The following is an 18232-nucleotide window of genomic DNA, read 5'->3' as shown; positions in this document are numbered from 1 at the left end:
GTGAAGAAGCAGAAAGAGAACACGGGCACACTGACACTGGAGGGATGAGGAGGAGGAAGGTCTGAAGAAGTGGGTGACACAGAAAGATATCACACACACACACACACACACACACTGAATGTGATGCTCAGAGACCACAACTTAGGGAGGCTTTATCACCCCCTCATCTTCTCATGATGTAATAACTAGTCTGTCTTACCCTGGCCTCTTGAGTTTCTTCAGCATCTAGCATGGGGAGTTGGGCTCTTTTCCCCTCAGCAGAGCACACACCACTACTCCTCTGTGCTCCACTTGCATTTATTGACTATCTACCAGACGGATGGATGGGTGGATGGATGTTATCCAGGTACAAGATCCTGAATCCTTGCTGAGGCAGGACTGAGGAATTAGGCAGGGGTTTTGATCAGTCTCTTGAGGGTCACTTGGCAGGAAGCAGGGACACATGGGTCATGGGTGGCGGAGGAGAGAGTTAGCGATGACCCTGGGCTCCAAGCAGGGAAGTGACATTCAGCATGAGTAAGACCAGAAAGATATGGCCGTCTGGGTGCAGAGATGACGTGGTGGTGCTCTGATGCACTGGACTTAAGGCACTTGAGCAGGGTGTTGGCTCCAGAACATAATGAGGGACGTGCACATGGGGCACATGGGCAAGATGGTCCAGAGAACACTCCAGAGTAGAGAGCGTGGGACACAGGAAGGGACCTGAGCCCCCGCACCCCATGTGTGAAGGTGGGCAGAAGTGGAACCATAGGGAAGAACATGAAGTGAGGCAGGAAGGACAGAGACCCTGACCCAGAGTTATCTACCCTCTCCCTGTATGTATGGTAGGTGGATGGATGGGTGGAAGGATAATGGACAGTCAGATGGACAGATAGGAAGACAGGTGAAGCAGGACAGAAAATGTCAGAGCTAACTATGATCCCAAACACACATACATACATACATACATGGTGATATGCAGAGTAAGAAGAACTCCACAAGCCTCAGAAACAAGAGAGAAAGCTGAGGGCAAAGGCAGCAGTCTCGCATAAACACACACACACACACACACACACACACGCACACACACACACAGCAGGGATGACGCCCAGACAGAGCAATGTTCAATGAGGCCCCTCTGGAAAGCAGGAAGAAGCGTGGCTGAGATGAAAGCAGAGGCAGTAAGTGTAGGGGGTACCTTAGAGAAAAGTTTTAAAAGTCGAAGAAGGGGAGGAGAACCCTCATGGAGGCAGGAGGTGGGGTGCGATGCACGCACAGCTAAGCACAGACATGGCCAGCCAGGCCCAGTGTTGAGAGATGCTCACCAGTGTTTGCAGGTGGACAGATGAAGGGATTGAGAACACAACCTGAGGAAGGCCCAGAGAGAGGAAGACCCCGAGTGACACAGGATGCTGACAACTCCTGTGGCCCTGCAGCACCATCTCCACCCTCCTCCTCTTCCCTGCTGTAGGCCCCCATGGGGCTGAGCCCCACCACTACCACCCCGCTTGGCCAGAGCGGAGCCTGAGTGGGGGAAGAGAGAAGTCAGCTTATTCACTCTCCTAGAGCTCAGGCTGCTGTGTCCCTTTACACAGTTCTGGAAACTTCTCCCAGTGGTGACAACAATTCACTGACACTACCCCGGGGTTCCTGCACCAGCCCTCGTGGTTTCCTGCACCCCCCTCACCCCCATACCTTTGCAGACACTCCTCAAACTCCCTTCATTTGAGGAGACCTACGCTGTATATGTAAGGCCTTAATGTGTTTTTTTGTTTGTTTTAATATATTTTATTGATTTTTTTACAGGGAGGAAGGGAGAGGGATAGAGAGTTAGAAATGTCGATGAGAGAGAAACATGGATCAGCTGCCTTCTGCACACTCTGCACTGGGGATATGCCCGCAACCAAGGTACATGCCCTTGACCGGAATCGAACCTGGGACCCTTCAGTCCACAGGCCGATGGTCTATCCGCTGAGCCAAACCAGCCAAGGCAGGCCTTAGTGATTTTTAAACAAATACAATAGGTCCTTATATCACTTGTGGAATTAAAAATCATTTTCAAAAAAAGAGATGAAGCAAGAAGGGGAGAAAGAACAAGAGAGGAAAGGAGAGGAGAGGAGAGGAGAGGAGAGGGGAGAGGAGGGGAGGGGAGGGGAGGAGGGGAGGGGAGGAGGGGAGGGTAGGGGAGGGGAGGAGGGGAGGGGAGGGGAGGAGAAGAGGGGAGGGGAGGGGAGAGAAGGGGAGAGGAGAGGAGAGGAGAGGAGGGGAGGGGAGAGGAGGTGAGGGGAGAGGAGGGGAGGGGAGGGGAGGGGAGAGGAGGGGAGGGGAGGGGAGGGAAGGGGAGGGGAGGGGAGGGGAGAGGAGGGGAGGGGAGGGGAGGTGAGGGGAGAGGAGGGGAGGGGAGGGGAGGGGAGAGGAGAGGAGAGGAGGAGAGCCACAGACACTGCCCAGCCTCCCTCCATGCAGACCCCGAAAGAGGCAGGCCGGGCCTGGGGAGAGAAAGACGCCCGCCAGTGCTTGGCGCTCCCTGGGTCCAGCAGCACCGTAGGGAGGCTGGAGCAGGAGCTTGTCTGGGGAAGATGGAGGACCCAGGCCTTTTTCTCTGCACGTGGTGGGCGTTCAGAGAGGGGGAGTTTTCCTCATGCCAGTGCCCTTGGGGTACAGGCTCAGCAGAATGGCCTGAGCCAGGCCGGGAGCTCAGTGGGGTGAGGGAGCCTCCAAAGGAGAGTGTGGAGGGGCAGGAGCCAGAACAGGGCCCCGAGGAGGGAGCACCGAGACACCACCGACAAAAACCCTCCAAGGAAATGGAGGGGCAGAAACCAAGGATGTGGGGCGGAAACCAAGAGCCCTCCGTGTCTACAGCACTAGCCCCCAACATCAGGGCCCCCAAGGGGGGCACACAGGGTATGAGGTGTGAAATGGACTGGCCAGGTTTGTCAATGGGCAGGTGAGGGGGGCATCGGGCAGGGGTCCTCAACTTCGGAGGAAGTGCTGGAGGGGGAGGGAGAGAAGTGACCAGTGCCTAGGATTCCCTCCGCTTGTCTGTGGACAGAAGGAGAGAGAAGGCAGGCGGGTACACCTCTTCTCAGGTGGGAGGGAGGCCATCGAACCCACCTGCTGAGAGGACCCAGGAGAAGTGGAGAGGACAGCCGTTGTCAGGGCAACGACATTTGCCATGAGGATCGGGGAGAGGGAGAGGCGTTGGGAGAAAGACTCTGGGGAAGGGACTGTGAAGAACTCGGGGCAGAGGAGGTGGGGGCAAGGAGCGGGGGCCAGATTTTTGGCTCTGGAAATGGGGAAGGGCTCTGGTCGGAGGATGAAGAGTTTGGTCCTGGCTTGATGAGTGTGCGATGCTGGTGGGACCGCTAAGGATAGCCAAGGAGGGAACAGTGGATCTGTAGGGCTGGGGCCTGAGCCTAAGGGCCTGTGGCGGGGACTCTGAAGTGAGGTAGCATCTTGCAGAGGGAGCCCTTGGACCCCCAGGAGTGGAAGACAAGGACAGGAAAGCTGGGAGGGAGGGAGGCGGATGAGCAGGGTGCAGCCATGGGGAGCAACAAGGCTTTGGGGCCTGTGTCCTCAGCAGAGACCCAATAGGTTCTCAGTGCAAGTTTGTTGGCTCGACAGATGGTCCAGGCATCAAGAAGCTGGTGGCTGAGCTGTGACAGGGCTGATGGGATTGGGTGGGGAGGGGACTACTGAGCAGCCCCTCAGAGGGAGGCTTCACAGGAACAGGGGACAGGCGGGGGCGGGGGCGGCAGGAGATGACTCGGGCTCCTGGCTGCAAAGCCGCAGGTGGTGGTGATGCTGAGCGCTGATAAGAAGGGGAATGTGCCTGGCGCTGTGGAGATGATGCACGGGTTTGAGTGCAGGGGCCCAGGCTGTGCGAGCTGAGTCAGTGGCAGGAGGGGGAGAGAATGAGTGGGGCCTGGAAGCAGGAGGACCCTGGGGTGTCATTGCAAAGAAGGACTGTCCAGGGAGCTGGCGAAAAATAGGAGCAGGAAAGACCCACAGCAGAAACCTGGGGGCCCCACAATGTGAGGGTATGTGAGGGGTCAGGGAAGAAAAACAGTCAAGACGTGTGATTTGGACAGATGGGCAGGAAGATGGTAGAAGGTCACTAGAGCCCTGGACAGGTAGCTCAGTGGGTCAGAGCATGGTCCTGACACACCAAGGTTTCGGGGACAAATACCTCTCTCTCTCTCTCTCTCTCTCTCTCTCTCTCTCTCTTTCTCATCAATTTTTTAAAATGTTTTTTTAAAGAGTAACTGGAATATGACAGAGAGGGCAGCACCCCAATCGTGACCCTGCCTCAGAGAAAGAAACAGGACCCAAACATGTGTACACTTGCACAGGGCACAGACCAGGAAAAGGTGAAAGAACTTTACAAGCTTGAGAAGAAGAGACAGAGAGAGCTAAAGAGGTGAGCTGTGAGCACACGGACACACACACACACACACACACACACACACACACACAGCAGGAATGACGCACAAACTCAGAGCAATAATGAATAACGCTTCTCAGGAGAGTGGGAAAGAGCTTGCTGAGGGAGAGAGATCAAGACAGAAGCAAGAGGAGCGAGATGATGTGTAAATTAAAAAGTTAGAAAGTAATAAAGAAGCACGAAAGGTGGGGGCTTCAGGGACAAGCAGGCAGGGAGGGGGGAGAGAGAGGCACACACACACTCTACGCAGAGCCTGAGCCCTGCTGGGGAGCAGGTAGATGGAGGGAAAGATGAGAACAAAACCCAAGAAAGGCCCCAGAGAGAGGAAAGCTCCTCAAATAAGCCAAGTTTGATTGTGACATCAATTTCCTGATGGAATCTTTACTAATAAACATGCAGAGCAGGGAACAGAGCTGGGGCCAAGGCCAAAGAGGACTGGGAAATGACGAGGGAGAACAGTGAGGGGATGAGGCAGGGAGGAGATAAGAGTTCTCAAAGGCCCCCAGGAGACAGATAAACTTGCAGACCAGGTCTGGGTGCCCCTAGAGAAGAGAGAGCCATTAGAAGACACCACGGGGTGAGCACAGCCTTACCTGTGCTGGTGAAAACGTAGAAACAACCCAAATGCCCATGCTTGGGGGAGGGGCTACATTCACGCAGCACAGCCCTCTGCGCAGCAGAGGAAAAGAATCGACCGCAATCTACCTTCTCCTAGGGAAAGGGCCCTCAGGGAGCCGTTGAGCGTAAGAGCCCACCAGAGAACAATATACACAGCGTGAGGCAATTTCCTTTAAAAACAAGAACAATGCTGTATTCTGAATACTGTTTACCAAACCGTACCTGGCATTTTCTGGAGGAATATAGATGCCTCCGTTTCCAATCGGCCACGGGTTTTTGTCCATTGACTTTGAATCTCGTGACCTTGCTAAACTTCTTAAATAGTTCTAGGAGCTTTTGATGTAGATTCTACAGACGTTTCTATGCAGATAATAATTTCTCTATTGAGACAGTGCTGTTTCTTCCTTCCCAGTCTGTGTGTTCTTTTATTTCTTCTTCTTGCGATAGTATTGCACTGGCTCGATTTTCCAATATGATGCTGAATAGAAGTGATTAAAGCGAATGCCTTTGCCTTGCTCCCCATCTTGGGAGGAAAGCAGGCTTTCACTCCTGAGTATGATTTCAGCTGTTATTTAGGAGTGCGAGTGCATGTGCGAGTGCGTGTGCGTGTGCGTGTGCATGCGTGTGTGTGTGTTTGATGACTTTCTTCCCACTGATTTGATAACCATAGGTCCTTCTTGGGAAAGAGATTGGGGATCAAATGTAGGATGAGTGGTGACAGTGAAAGAGACTTTAGTTTCATATGTGATGTTTTAATCTTTCAAGAAAACACTTCAAACCAGAGTATTTGCTTATCACTGGTGAGACTGAAAAGTACTTTTTATTTTAAAAAATTGAGAAGGGTGGCAGAAAAAGGAGAAAAAGACTACTGATAAAGAACAAGGAAGAAGAGGAAACCCACAGACATTCATCTGTCTGTCCATCCCTCCTCCCTGCCCCAGTTGCAAATATTCCCTAGTCTCCCCCCACGCCACCCTCCCCACCGCCCCCCCATGCTGACATCCAGAGAAGAAATCAGTCTGGTTCAGTCTGGTGGGGAGAAGGGCACCCACCCAGGGATGAGCTTCCAGGACAGTGGTTGCCAACCTTTTGGACCTCACAGACCACCAGTGGTCCGTGGACCACCAGTTGGCGACCGCTGTTCTAGGATGTGAGGGGATATGATGTAATATGGAGAGAGAGAGCCCATCATGAGCTTCATTGAAAAATGGGTTTGGAAGGAGAAAGAAAAGAGGCCATTATAGCTTTGCTGACAGTGAGGTGGAGCCCGTGAGACATCAGGCAGATGGATGTGCAAAGAAAAAAAGAGACCTCAGATCTGGCAAATAGGAGGATGGTAGAGAGCTTTGCCCAAGCCTCATGGTGGGCACAGAAGAAGTGGGGTGGCAGTGCTAAAGCTGAGGGCTAATCTCCCCAGGTCTTCTGAAGATGGGAGGAGAGAGGGGGCTGGGGTAAGAAAGGGCAAGAGGGAGTGTTTCTCCACAGTTAGAGAGAAGGAAGCACGTTCCCCACCTGAGAGGAGCCTGGACAGAAGGGAGAGGATGGCTATTGCCAGGGGAACGGTGTTGGCCATGAGGAGAGGGAGGACTACGGGGGAAGACTAGAGAGACAGGTTGGAGGAAGAACTGGCAAAAAGAAACAAGGAAGGAATTAAATTGGAGATAGAGGGCAAGGAAGAAGAGAAGGTGATGGCTAGATCTCTGGTCTTAGAACTGGAAAGTGGAAACAAGGGCAGAGGTAGGGACAGCGAGGAGCTTTATCCCGCCTTGGTAAGTCTGTGGTCTTGCTGGGGCACCGTGTGAGCCTGAGGAAGGATACACATGAGGGAGCATCTACGTGGATGGGGCATCTCTTTAGCCCTGGGCTGGGACAGCATGGTGCAGGGGAGTCAGGGAAGGAGAGGAGCAGATTGAAGCCCTGGGGGAACCAATTCTGGAGGGTTGGAAGGAAGAAGGTCCGAAGAAGAAGCCAAGGAAAATAAGACAGATGTCACCCCCCAAACACACAGCGTAGTGACCACAGTGACATAAAGTCTTGGGAAGCCCTTATTGTGCATCAGGTGGGGCAGTGATGACTGGTCTGTCTCCTCCTGGTCTCTGAGCTCCTGCAGGATGTGGGCTGGGTTTGGGGCCAGTGGGTGCTCAGGGCAAGATTGTTGGGTGGATGGATGGATGGATGGATAAATGGATGGATGGACAATGGATGCAATGGTCCAGGCTTCAATTTTCCAGGCTCGGGCCAGGGCTGAGTCAGGGGATGATAGGAAAGTGGAGGGTGAGCGGGTTTGAGAGGAAGATTCTACAGGAAGGAGAACAGATGGGCTGTGGGTGGCAGGAGAGTGAAGATAGAGATGACTCGGGGCTCCTGGCTGCGGACCCAGGCAGGCAGTGACACTCAGCGCTAATGAGAACAGGGAGAGAAACCCATTAGAGGTGCGGAAATGATGCGGTGAGCTTGTCATATGCTGGGTTTGAAGTACCAAAGCCAGCTGGGGATTGGCTTTGAATTTTCAACTTGTGAAAAAAAAGGGAGTCTGGCCTGTAGGGCTGTCATCACGGAGGACAGGATGAGCTTGTATAGAGAAGGAGGATGGGGCCTGATACACACACTGGGGGCCCAGGTATGAAGGCAGGTAGAGGGAGAGGAGAGGAGATAGTAGTCAGAAGACAGTCGTGCACAGCACACACATTCAAAATGGACTAGCCCGGGTCTTGGCATGAAACAGGTGTTTAATAAACCTCTTGTGGATAAATCAACAAATAGATGGACAAAGTATGAATGACAGTGACCCAGAGTCTGGGAACTGCCCCAGCCCAAGCCTCAGAGGGGAAAACTCGAGAGACTGACAGATTTCTCTCTCTCTCTCTCTCTCTCTCTCTCTCTCTCTCTCTCTCTCTCTCACACACACACACACACACACACACACACACACACCATGAATGGCTCAAAGACTCAGAGCAAAAATTCAACAAGACAGCTTTATAGAGAAAAAAGAAATGTGGCTTTGGAATGAGATAAAAACAGAGGCAGAGAGGGAGGGGGAAGGGGACCCCCAGACAGACAGCAGAGACAGATAAAGGCATACTGGACACACACACTAACATCTTCTCTGATTGGCACGGAATCTGGAACTTGTTAGTTAATGGATGGATGGATGGATGATGGATGAAAAAGTAATCCAGAGATAAGAACAAAACCTGGTATAGGGCCCAGAATATAAGTGATTCACATACATCCACACACCCATCACACATCTACACTGTCTAGTATAGCATCTACTACAAGGTATTTAAAAATGGAATAACTGAATAAAGTAATAAATTAACAAAGGAGTGAATGAATGAAGCAAACCCAATTTCAATCAAAACCCAAAAAGCGGGAGACAGAAACATGACCCACTGTGAAACGGACAGACACAGATGTGCACTCCCAGCATGGTGTTAATCCACACACAAAAACACATACATACATAAGACGGTCCACTCAAAAAGGGAGGACCAACTCTGTGAGGGCTCAGGATGAGAACTCAGAAGCTAGGAGAGAATGAAGAAGAGAGCACAGTGGAGCAGGGCAGGGAAGCAGAGAGCTAGAGTGAAGGGCACAGGGGTGAGAGCTGTGAGGGAACAGACTTGGTCACCAATTGGGCTCATGCATACAACCCAAGAGGTTTATAGAGCACCATTATATTTCAGATACTGGTGAATGAGCAAATTACAGCAGGGAGCAGAACAGACTCCACCCCTGCTCTCCCGGAACTGACCTTCCAGTATAGAAAAAAGGCCAAGTAAGTTAAGGAGATAAGTTGATATTGATAAGAACTAAGAAGAGGTTAAAGCAGGGCATTGAGACAGAGCCTGAGGTGCAGGGAGGCAATATTTCAGAAGGGATGATCAGAAAAGGCCTCCCGGAGGAGGTGGCATCTGAGCTGAGAATTGAGTGACAGGAAAGAAAGAGGCAGCCCTGTGAATTTCTGGGAGAGGAGTCTTTCAGGCTGAAAGAACTGGCAAGGGTGAAGGCTCTTAGGAATGAGCTTAGTATATTTAAGGGATAGCAAGGAGGCCAGTGGGGCTGGAGCTGAGTGAGAGGGGGAGAATGCAGTTGTGACTGGAGACATGAGAACATGACAGACTTTGTAGGAGATGGTACAAAACTTGGGTTTTATGCTCAACACAGTGGGAAAACACTGGAAGGTTTTAAGCAGGTGGTGGCCTGATCTAATTTGCAAGATCCCTCTGGTTCTGGGTGGAGAATGAATTGGACACAGGAGTAGAAGCAGGGAGATCAGGGAGGAGGCTGGGCTATTGTCCCAGAGAAATGTCAGGGGTTTGAGTTAGGGTTGGAGCAGCTGGGGTGAAGAAAACAGAATGGATGTGGAATTCTTTGGGAGTTCAGTCAGTGTGACTTACCAGCAGATTAAGTATGGTTATGCATGAATAATAAGGCAAAAAGAGACTCCAGGATGACTTCTAGGGTTTTAGAGTGGAGTCATTTACTGATATAGGGAAGAGGAGAGGAAAGATGGAATGCTTTCAACTTTGGACATAGTTGAGTTTGAGATTCCTGTCAAGCATTCAAGTAGAGATGTTGAATGGACAGTGGAGTCTGGACTCCAGCGAGAGGTAGAGTCTGGGAGACATCAGCCAATAGAGTATGTCAAACAACGGAACTGGATGAGATCGCCTGAGGAGAGTGTGTAGATGAAGAGAAGGGGACCATTTAGAGGTTGGGAGAAGTGGGAGGATCCAGCAAGAGAATAATAAGGAAAATCAGAGGGTGTCATATCATGAAAGCCAAGCAAAGTGAATGCTCTGAAATTTAGGAAGTGCCCAACCACATGTGACATTGCTGATGGGTCAAAGGGATAGGGACTGAGCATTGACCATTGGGTCTGAGAAAATGAAGGCCACTGGTGATCTTGCCAAGAGCAGTGTCAGTAGCAAGGTGATGGTGAAAGGCTAGTTAGAGGTGTAAAGAGAGAATGGTTGGAGGCTGACTTCTAAGGTCTTGTTGAGATCATCGACATGCTTGAGTAAATGAGATGGGATGGCAGCAGATGGTGGATGGGAGTAAGATGGCTCGACATTGGGATTCCAGAGTTGGAGCTCTTATTGTGTGGCAAGGTCAAAGATGTGATCATGGTTGAGGTCAGTTGGAAGACAAGATTTTCAGCACTTGGAAGGTCAAAACTACAGTGTTTGGCTATACCATCCACGTGGGTGGTGATGTCATCAAAGATGGCTACAGGACTAGGAATAGAGGAAGACAAACCAGGAAATACTCAGTGATTGAGAGGATACAAGGAAAGATTGGCAAATGACCACCCCAAGAAGAAGTATTGGTGGATTGAGCAAAGCTGAGTCAAGAGTGCTATGGGGGTTCCACCCTCCATGGTAGGGCACATGGTGGTCTTATTTACCAACTCTGGACCCAGCAGAAGGAGCACATGTCAGGAAAGATGCTGAGGCCACTTTGGGACCCATGGAGTGGCAGGTGCCTGCAGGACAGTCCAGGTAGAAGCAACTAGGAAATGACTGATCATATAGATCTGAGGATCAAAATCATGATTAGGCAGAAGAGGAAACTGAAGTCATCAGTATTTGAGTTGTTTCTGAAAACAGTGGGCAGAGACGAGGTGAAGGGAGAAATGAGGAAGGCTGGGACCCAGTCCTGGGAATGAGGGCGGGCAGCATGTCAGGAGTGACGCCCTTGTTTTATGTTTGGGTGGTAGTTATGCCAGTTACTGAGGTGAAGAAGGCAAGGCAGGGGCCAGGCTTAGTGGGTGGAAGTCAAGGGCTCATTTGGAGCACATTCAAGTTGAGTTACCTTAGACTTTCATATGGAGGTGTCCACGGGGCAGGTGGACATAGGGGTCTGGAGTTCGGGCCCTGGCTGGGAGTGATCAGAATAAGGCTTGCGGGGTTTTCAAGTCATAGCACTGAATGAATCAAGATTCCCAAGGAAGTAAGGAGAGAGAGAGAAACAGGGAGAGGGAGACAGAGACAGACAGATAGACATCCAAAGACTAGTCCATGGGCTCACCAACATGTCAACACCTACATGGGGTTCTCCAACTTTTCTCCAGTGACCAGTCGTGGGAGGACAGCAAGCGGGTGCAGTGGAGGCTGTGAACAGTATTGAAATGCTGCTGGGAGTTCAAGCAGGACAATGAAAATATAAACATCCCTTAACTCTGGCAGCTTGGAGGCCTCACTGATGACCCTGGGGAGCCAATTGCAGTGGGTGGAGGGAAGGGGCTAGTGTGGGGCAACTCTAGCCCCAAGCTTTTCTGAGAAGGGATGAGAGAGATGGGGCTGTAGTTGGGGGAGAGAGTAGGGGTCAAGGGAGGGATCTTTTCCTGGGATGGGAGAGATTTGCTTGCTGGCTGGAAGGACCCAAAATTTTTCTTCAAAGTGTTAAAATGTACTTCCAAAATGTTAAAAAGTACTGCCGTAGAGACAGGGAGGCGGGAGGGCGACAAGCGAGTACTGAGAGGATGAGAAAGAATGGCGTACCCACTGGGTCATTCATTCATTCAGTCAGAAAATCTTTAATCACAGCTACCCATTTAATCTTTAATAACAGCTACAGATCATGAGCCTGACCCTGCTGTACAGCTTTTCAACATTCATCTAATCCTCGTAGCACCCCATGAGGAACATGCTGTCAGTGGCTTCGTTTACAGGCGAGGGGACTTGGAAAGGTGACAGTTGTTTGAGCAAGAAGTGGAGGGGTGAGCGCAGAGGTGGGGGAGAGGGAGGGAGCAGGGGCTACTGAGGGGCCCTGGAGGGAAAGTCAACAGGAAGCCGGACAGATGTCTGTAGGCTCCAGGCTGCAGCCCTCCGTGGGTGCTAATGAAAACAGGAGAAAAACATGTTTGGGGGCTGCAGAGGCAAGGTGGTGGGTTTGAGGTATCTGTGGCAAGTGTCTTACCCTTGCAGACTGCAGGGAGGGACTGAGGGCTTCAGCCCAGGGAGACACTCAGGCGGAACAGAAGATACAGAAAAGGGAAAGACTCAGGGTCCTTTATACTTTACCATAAAAATGCTTAACACATGTCACCTTAAATCACTTACAGGGTGACTCTGGAGCCAGGCAGGCTGGTTCAAATTCCACCTCCACTGCTGGCTGTGTGACCTGGGACAAGCCACTTAACCTCTCTGAGCCTTGATTTCCTCATCTGTAAAATGGGAATAATGGTATCTATAATTATATTGTATGGATTAAATGAAAAAGACACATAAAACCTTTAGGATAGTTTCTGGCATGTGGTAAACGCTAGTTAAGAATTAGCTGTTGTTTTATTTTGTCTCGGTCTGCCCTTGGACACCTGCAGCCGTTAGAAAGGCAGATATTAAAAAAAAAACACACAATGATGTGACCCGAGATTTGTTTTAAGGATCCCACTATGAGACGGCCCAGGAAGGGAGCCACTTACTAATAGGGAGCCAGGAAAAGCATCAGCAAGGAAGAGTCATTTGAGCTGGGCCTTGAAGAATGCATACAAGTTCGCCAGGTGGAGAAAGAGGTTATTCGCTGTTCCAGACCATCTCCAGCATCCCTTCCCCTCTCAAGTGCCTCATTTGTGCCGTCCCTGTGCCAGGTGGGTGAGGCCAAAGCTCCAGAGAGCTGAGCAGCAGGCAGGCTGGCCCTCATGTCACTCCTCCGATGATGGCTGCTCAGGAGGAAGCTGTGGAGCCTGTGGAGCAGGGATGGGGGAGGGAGCTGGGGCAGAGCTTCCTGGGACTTGGCGAAACTACGTGCTGCACACAAAGGGATGTGTACACCTGGGCCCAGCACCGAGCCTGGAGCCAGGAAAGGAGGTGTGTATAGAAGGGAAGAGGAGAGGGAGGGAGGGAGGGAGGGAGGGAGGGAGGGAGGGAGGGGCAGATGAAAGGGGCCCACAGAGTTAAGTGTGGTGTGATTCAGCTGGCCCGAGAAGAAAGGGAGGTGGCACCAAGGTAACCAGCATGTAGTGACACCAGCTCTCTGCCTGCCCTGTGCTAAGTATTCTTTACATGAACCATCACATTTGAGCCTCAAAACTCTTCTTATCCCCATGTTGCAGCTGAGGACACTTAGGCTCCATCACTTGCCTGCTAGTAAGATGTGAGCAGTGTCAGGACCAAAGTCCAGAAGCTTATCTAGTGTGAATGGTATGAGGCAGAGGCAGAGTAAGATGCAGCAGGGAGAGAGACAGTAAGACACAGAGGGGCCAGGTGGAGACAGCTGAGCTCTCTGACTGGCTGAGTTCTCTGTCCTGGGCCATGGGGAGAGGCTGGAGAGTCCGACTGGCCACTCCTGCTGCCTATGAGCCACGTCCTACCCCCCAGCCCCCAGCCCCTGCAAGGCTGAAACAGGAGGGAGCCCCTCCATGCCCAGGCCCTGGTCCCCATCTCCCCCATCTCCCAGCTGCACCAGAAACTGCCCAGTTTCCTGGGTCCTTCATTCTTAAGGAACCTGAGGACAAAGGGACATGGGCAGGAGAAGGGATGGAGAGACACGAGCAGGCACCCAAGACCTTCGGTCCCCTGAGTCCCTGAGCTTGGGCCTTGGTGTCTGTCTCTCTTTCCTCGCCTTTTTCTTTCTGCTCATTTTCTCTGTCTAGCTTCCTCTCTCTTTCAGCGCACGCGCGCACACACACACACACACACACACACATATCTGATAAAGCCCCAGAGAAAAAACAGGGAGGAAGGGAGGAAGGGAGAGAGGTAGGAGACTGTCGGATAGACAGACTGACCTCCCAGACCAAGACATTCAGACGGGCTGACAAAGTCCCAAGTGGGGGCCCCCAAATGCTTTTGAAGGAAGGAAGACGTGAGAATAGAATGGAATTAAATCTTCAAGAGAAAAAGTGCACAGATACAAGGAAAAGATTCTGCAAAGACACCCCCTCCCCAAATGTTAACAGAAGCTGCTCTGTCTGGGAGGTGGGATTAGAGAGGATTTTCATTTTATACTCTTCTGCACATTCTTCCTGCTATGTTCCACCTTCTCTGCAGTGAACATGTATTACTTCTGAAATGAAAGGAAAACAATAAATGTCATTTCTAACGGAAAGAAAACATCCACAGAAGGGGAACAAAGCCAGCCAAAGCCGCGGAGAAGCAGCGAGAGGCGGGGGTGGGGGGCGCGCGTATGCACACTCCACACTCGCACACTCACACACACACCCACACACCCACCTACACACAACTAGCACGCACATGCTCGCACACCCTCACTCACACACTCCTACACTTACACTTACTCCACACACAGACACACACACACAATCCCGTTCTTTAGGTTGAAAACATGAGCAGCCAGAGTGAAATTCCAGAAATCTCCAAGGAGGGAAGCGGGTGGAAAGAGAAGAGAAGAAAGAAGAGGCAGACGGGAAGTCCAGAGGTGGGGGGACGACACACTCACACTGACCTAGCACCGGGCCTGGTGGTTGTAGTTATCACTTTAATGGGAATTTCTTATTAAAAGGTAATAATTCAATTTGTGTGGCTGGCAGACAATTTAGAAAATGTGATGTTCTCTTTTTTTGAATGAACAAAAAACTTATGAATGGGAGTGACCCATGGAGACAGAGGGAGAGCAAGCTGTGAAGAAACCAAAAAGGGAATCTAGTGAACACACGCACACACACGCACACACACGCACACACACGCTCACACACGCACACAGCGATGGGCAAAGAGCAAGATGGCAATTCAAAACGACTGCAGAGAGGGAGGTGGCAAGCACACAGGCAAGTGTCCAGGGAGCCAGACACACAGACACCACCCCCACCCCGACATGCACCCCAGGAGCTCACAGACTCGGGGGAATTCAATGAGACCTGAGCCACAAGACGGGACACGCTGTCCCACAGACACACATTCCTGGCCCCTTGTCCTCAGAAGGGGTTTTATGAATGAATGAAAGTGAATGTGGGTGGGAGCCCCAGGCTGACGGCAGAACCCAGGCAGACAGAGCAGAGGCACTCAGAGACAGACCAGGGACAGGGACGGAGAGGAACAGAGTGCGAGACAAAGAAGAGAGAGTCTGGGAGGGACACACACACACACACACACACACACACACACTTTACAATCCAGCTCGGTCCACTGCCTCCTCTTGGGAAACAGGACCGACAGGGATATCTATTGTCCTCTCCCTGCTTCTCTGTGTTTCCTAAATGCTCTATCATAAAGATGGATGCATTTCTTTCGGGATCAGGAAAAGGACATGTGCCCTGGAAGAAAAAGACAAGGAAAAATAGTACAGAGAGTGAATAGAAAAAAAGGAGAGAGCAAATGGAGATGAAGCCACAGAAAGCAAGCAAGGGGAGGTGATCAGACACATTTGCACACACGCATGCACGCACGCACACACACACACACACACACACACACACGCCTTGGACCCTGGGTCTGCAGGGAGAGGCAAGAGAAGTGGGCCGATTGAGCACAGAACCCCAGACCTCCAAACACACCCCACTCACACAGGGAGGACAAACTCCGAAAGGAGTCTGGGGGTGCTTTTCTTGATCATCTACTGTGTATAGGCCCCTAGGGTTAGGTTGGGGCTCCAGCCTGGTCCACTGGAGCCCACGGCAATCTTGAGCAGCAATCGGGACTAACCCAGAGGCCTGGGCAGAGGTGGGGTCTCCAGAGGAGAGTCCCTGAGCCCAAGAGCTCAAAGCAGGGCCCTGAGGGAGGAAGAAGAGTTTGCCAAACAGATGGGCAGGGAAGAAAGTGGGCCTCCTCACCTGGCAGGGGCAAAGCTCATGCACAAGGACAAAGGCCTGAAGAAGCAGAAGTATATGCAGAGAGAAAGAGACAGACAGAGAGAAGCAGGGAGAGAGAGAGAGAGAGACAGAGACAGAGAAGCAGAGAGAGACAGAGAAGCAGAGAGAGAGACACAGAGAGAGAAAGAAGCAGAGGAGGGGCAGGAGCAGGCAGAGCCTGAGTATGCGAGCCTGGAGGACTCTGGAAGGTGGCTGTGTTCTTTGCACAATAGGAAGTTGTCAGGTTTAGGGTTTGGGGTGAGTTGATATGTGATGGGAGCAGCAGCAAGGAGAGCACAGGGGAAGCCATTGGGGAGGGAGAGTAGTGGCGAGATTGAGAGCTCTGAGGGGACAGTCCAGGCATCTACTTGGCAGTTCCCTGGAGGTTTGGGGGTGGGGACTGGGCTGATGACCTGAGCAACTAGGGGAATTGTATGGGGACTAGGTTTCAGGAGGAGCTTGCTGGAGACTGCCAGATATGGGGGTGTGAGGATCCCTCAGCACCACCCCTAGAAGGGGGTGAGGCTACAGCTGGGGTACAAATGTGAAGACAAGGCCCCCAGGTAGTGCTCCTGGGAGCCCCGGCAGGTTAGGGGCAGGCAGGGGGAGAGAAAGAGACCCAGAGGTGGAGACACACAGAGAGGTAAAGACACACACACACACTGGAGGCCGGGAGGAAGGGGGAGAAGACAGCCTGAGCGAGGAGGAAAGAGGGAGGGAAATACGTGGCATGGGACACAGTGTCGGGCATGGGCACATCTGGAAAAATCGAGGAGAAAGGAGGGAGAGGCCAAGAGAAAGAGAAAGAGGGAGAGAGTGGCGGGAACAGAGAGATGGAGATAGAGAGAGTGATGAGGAGAGAGGAGCAGAGACCCAGAGAGTCAGAGGCAGAGACAAGAGAGACGGCAAGTGGGAAGCAGCGAGCAAAAGGGGCGCCCCCACACCCCCTCTCCATTTCTCTCAGAGCCAGAGCAGATTTCAGTTCCGCCTTAGAGACAGGGAATGGGCTAGACTAGAGGAAGGGAGGGAGAGGAGAGTCACACGCACACACACACACACACACACACACACAAACACACACACAGCCCAGCGCAGGAGACTGGAGAGGGGCGCTGACTGAATAGAAGGATGAATGCCGGTGACTCAGAATGAACACAAAAGCAAGAACCCGCAGAGAGGGGCCTGGGCTGGGGGCTCTTGCTCTCTCATTGTGTGTGTGACACGCTTGAAGAATGACAATGACAAGGACCCCAGGGCCAGAGCAGAGCGAAAGCAAAGATTATAGTTACATAAATTATGTCATATGAATTTCACCTCAATAAAAAATGTTTTTAATTTTTTAAAAAAGTAAGAATTTACCAAGTAGGCAAGTGAGGAAAGGGATTTCCAAGTGGAGGGGCCAGCCCAGCCCATGCAAAGGTTTGGCCCATGTAGAGGCTTGAAAGCAGGTGATGAGGGAGGGGGCCCGTGGCTGGATGGGGGGAGGGGGGAGGCTAGGAAGAAGAGGGAAGGAGGGCAGAGGAAGGTGGGCTTGAACACTTCGCGGAGGTGGGAGCCTGGAGGCGGGCGTGCATGACCAGTGCGGCCTTGCAGAGCCCTCACTGGTGCTGTGTGGAGAATGGGTCCATAGGTAAGACCAGAGGCAGGGGGACCAGGAGCAGGTGGAGGGGAACCAGTTAACCAAGGGGGTGGGCAGGTGGGCTAGGGCAGGGGAGACTAGGGAGCAGGTGGGCAACAAGGGGCACGTCCCTGCATCCCGGCCGGGCAGGGCTGAGCAAAGAGCTTGTTCACTCAGTCAGTGAGCAGGTACGGGGCCTTCTACCTGCCGGCCGTGTTCTAGAAGCTGGACACACAGCACTGGACAGACAGACTCTCCCTGCCCTCCCGAGGCTGGCAGCACAGTGGCAGAGAGGGTGCATGAGAGACCGAAAATAAACCAATGGATCAACTATAAGGTGATGGCCGGAGAGGGGCAGACAAGTACAGCAGGGGAGGGGGAGGAGGGCGACCGAGGATGCCGTTTCAGACGGTCTCTCCGAAGAGGACACTTGGGAGCAGAGACCGGAAGGGACTGGGCAAGCGCTCAGAGCTCCGGAGAGAGCACTCCGAGCAGAGGGACAGCAGTGCAAAGGCCCTGAGGTGAGAGTGGCATGTCCCGGAGGGACCGAGGGCAGGGCTGTGGCAGGGGGGAGGCGGGAGGGGCTGGAGGTGAGGGCCTTCTGTGGAGGTGAGGCTTTCTCTGTTTTCAGGTTCTCCCTCGGTACCCTGGAGGGAGACAGACCCTAGCGGGGACGGGATAGGGGATGGAAGGAAACAAGGAGGCATGGCAAGCCCCCTGCCCCCTTCGGGGCTTGTTGATGGAAAACTGAAAGCTTGAAAGTTTCTCCAACAAACTCCGCAGCAGAAAGGCCACGGGAGGGGCCAGAGTGAGG

General features: G+C 52.2%; 1 protein-coding gene across 6 annotated transcripts in view; it reads left to right on the top strand.

Annotated features, from left to right (window-relative positions):
• BLCAP (BLCAP apoptosis inducing factor) overlaps window positions 1-18232 on the top strand; it is a 100956-nt gene that overhangs the window by 71439 nt on the left and 11285 nt on the right. For 3 of the 6 annotated variants that reach the window (XR_011472145.1, XR_011472141.1, XR_011472140.1), the window contains one exon: window positions 12117-12330. The exons of 1 other annotated variant lie outside the window; for it this stretch is intronic. The gene's annotated coding sequence lies outside the window, so the exon portion shown is untranslated. Of the gene's footprint in view, window positions 1-4239; window positions 4400-11623; window positions 11742-12116; window positions 12331-18232 lie in introns of those variants that run through there. 2 more of the 6 variants (XR_011472143.1, XR_011472142.1) reach the window with 2 other exon arrangements.

Source organism: Myotis yumanensis, unplaced genomic scaffold (assembly GCF_028538775.1).
Source record: "Myotis yumanensis isolate MYYU_CA2020_CCGP unplaced genomic scaffold, mMyoYum1.0.hap1 SCAF_7, whole genome shotgun sequence".
In the NCBI taxonomy this organism is placed as follows: domain Eukaryota; kingdom Metazoa; phylum Chordata; class Mammalia; order Chiroptera; family Vespertilionidae; genus Myotis; species Myotis yumanensis.
The sequence above is the reverse complement of the archived record's forward strand: the minus strand, read 5'-3'. Positions and strand labels throughout refer to the sequence as shown.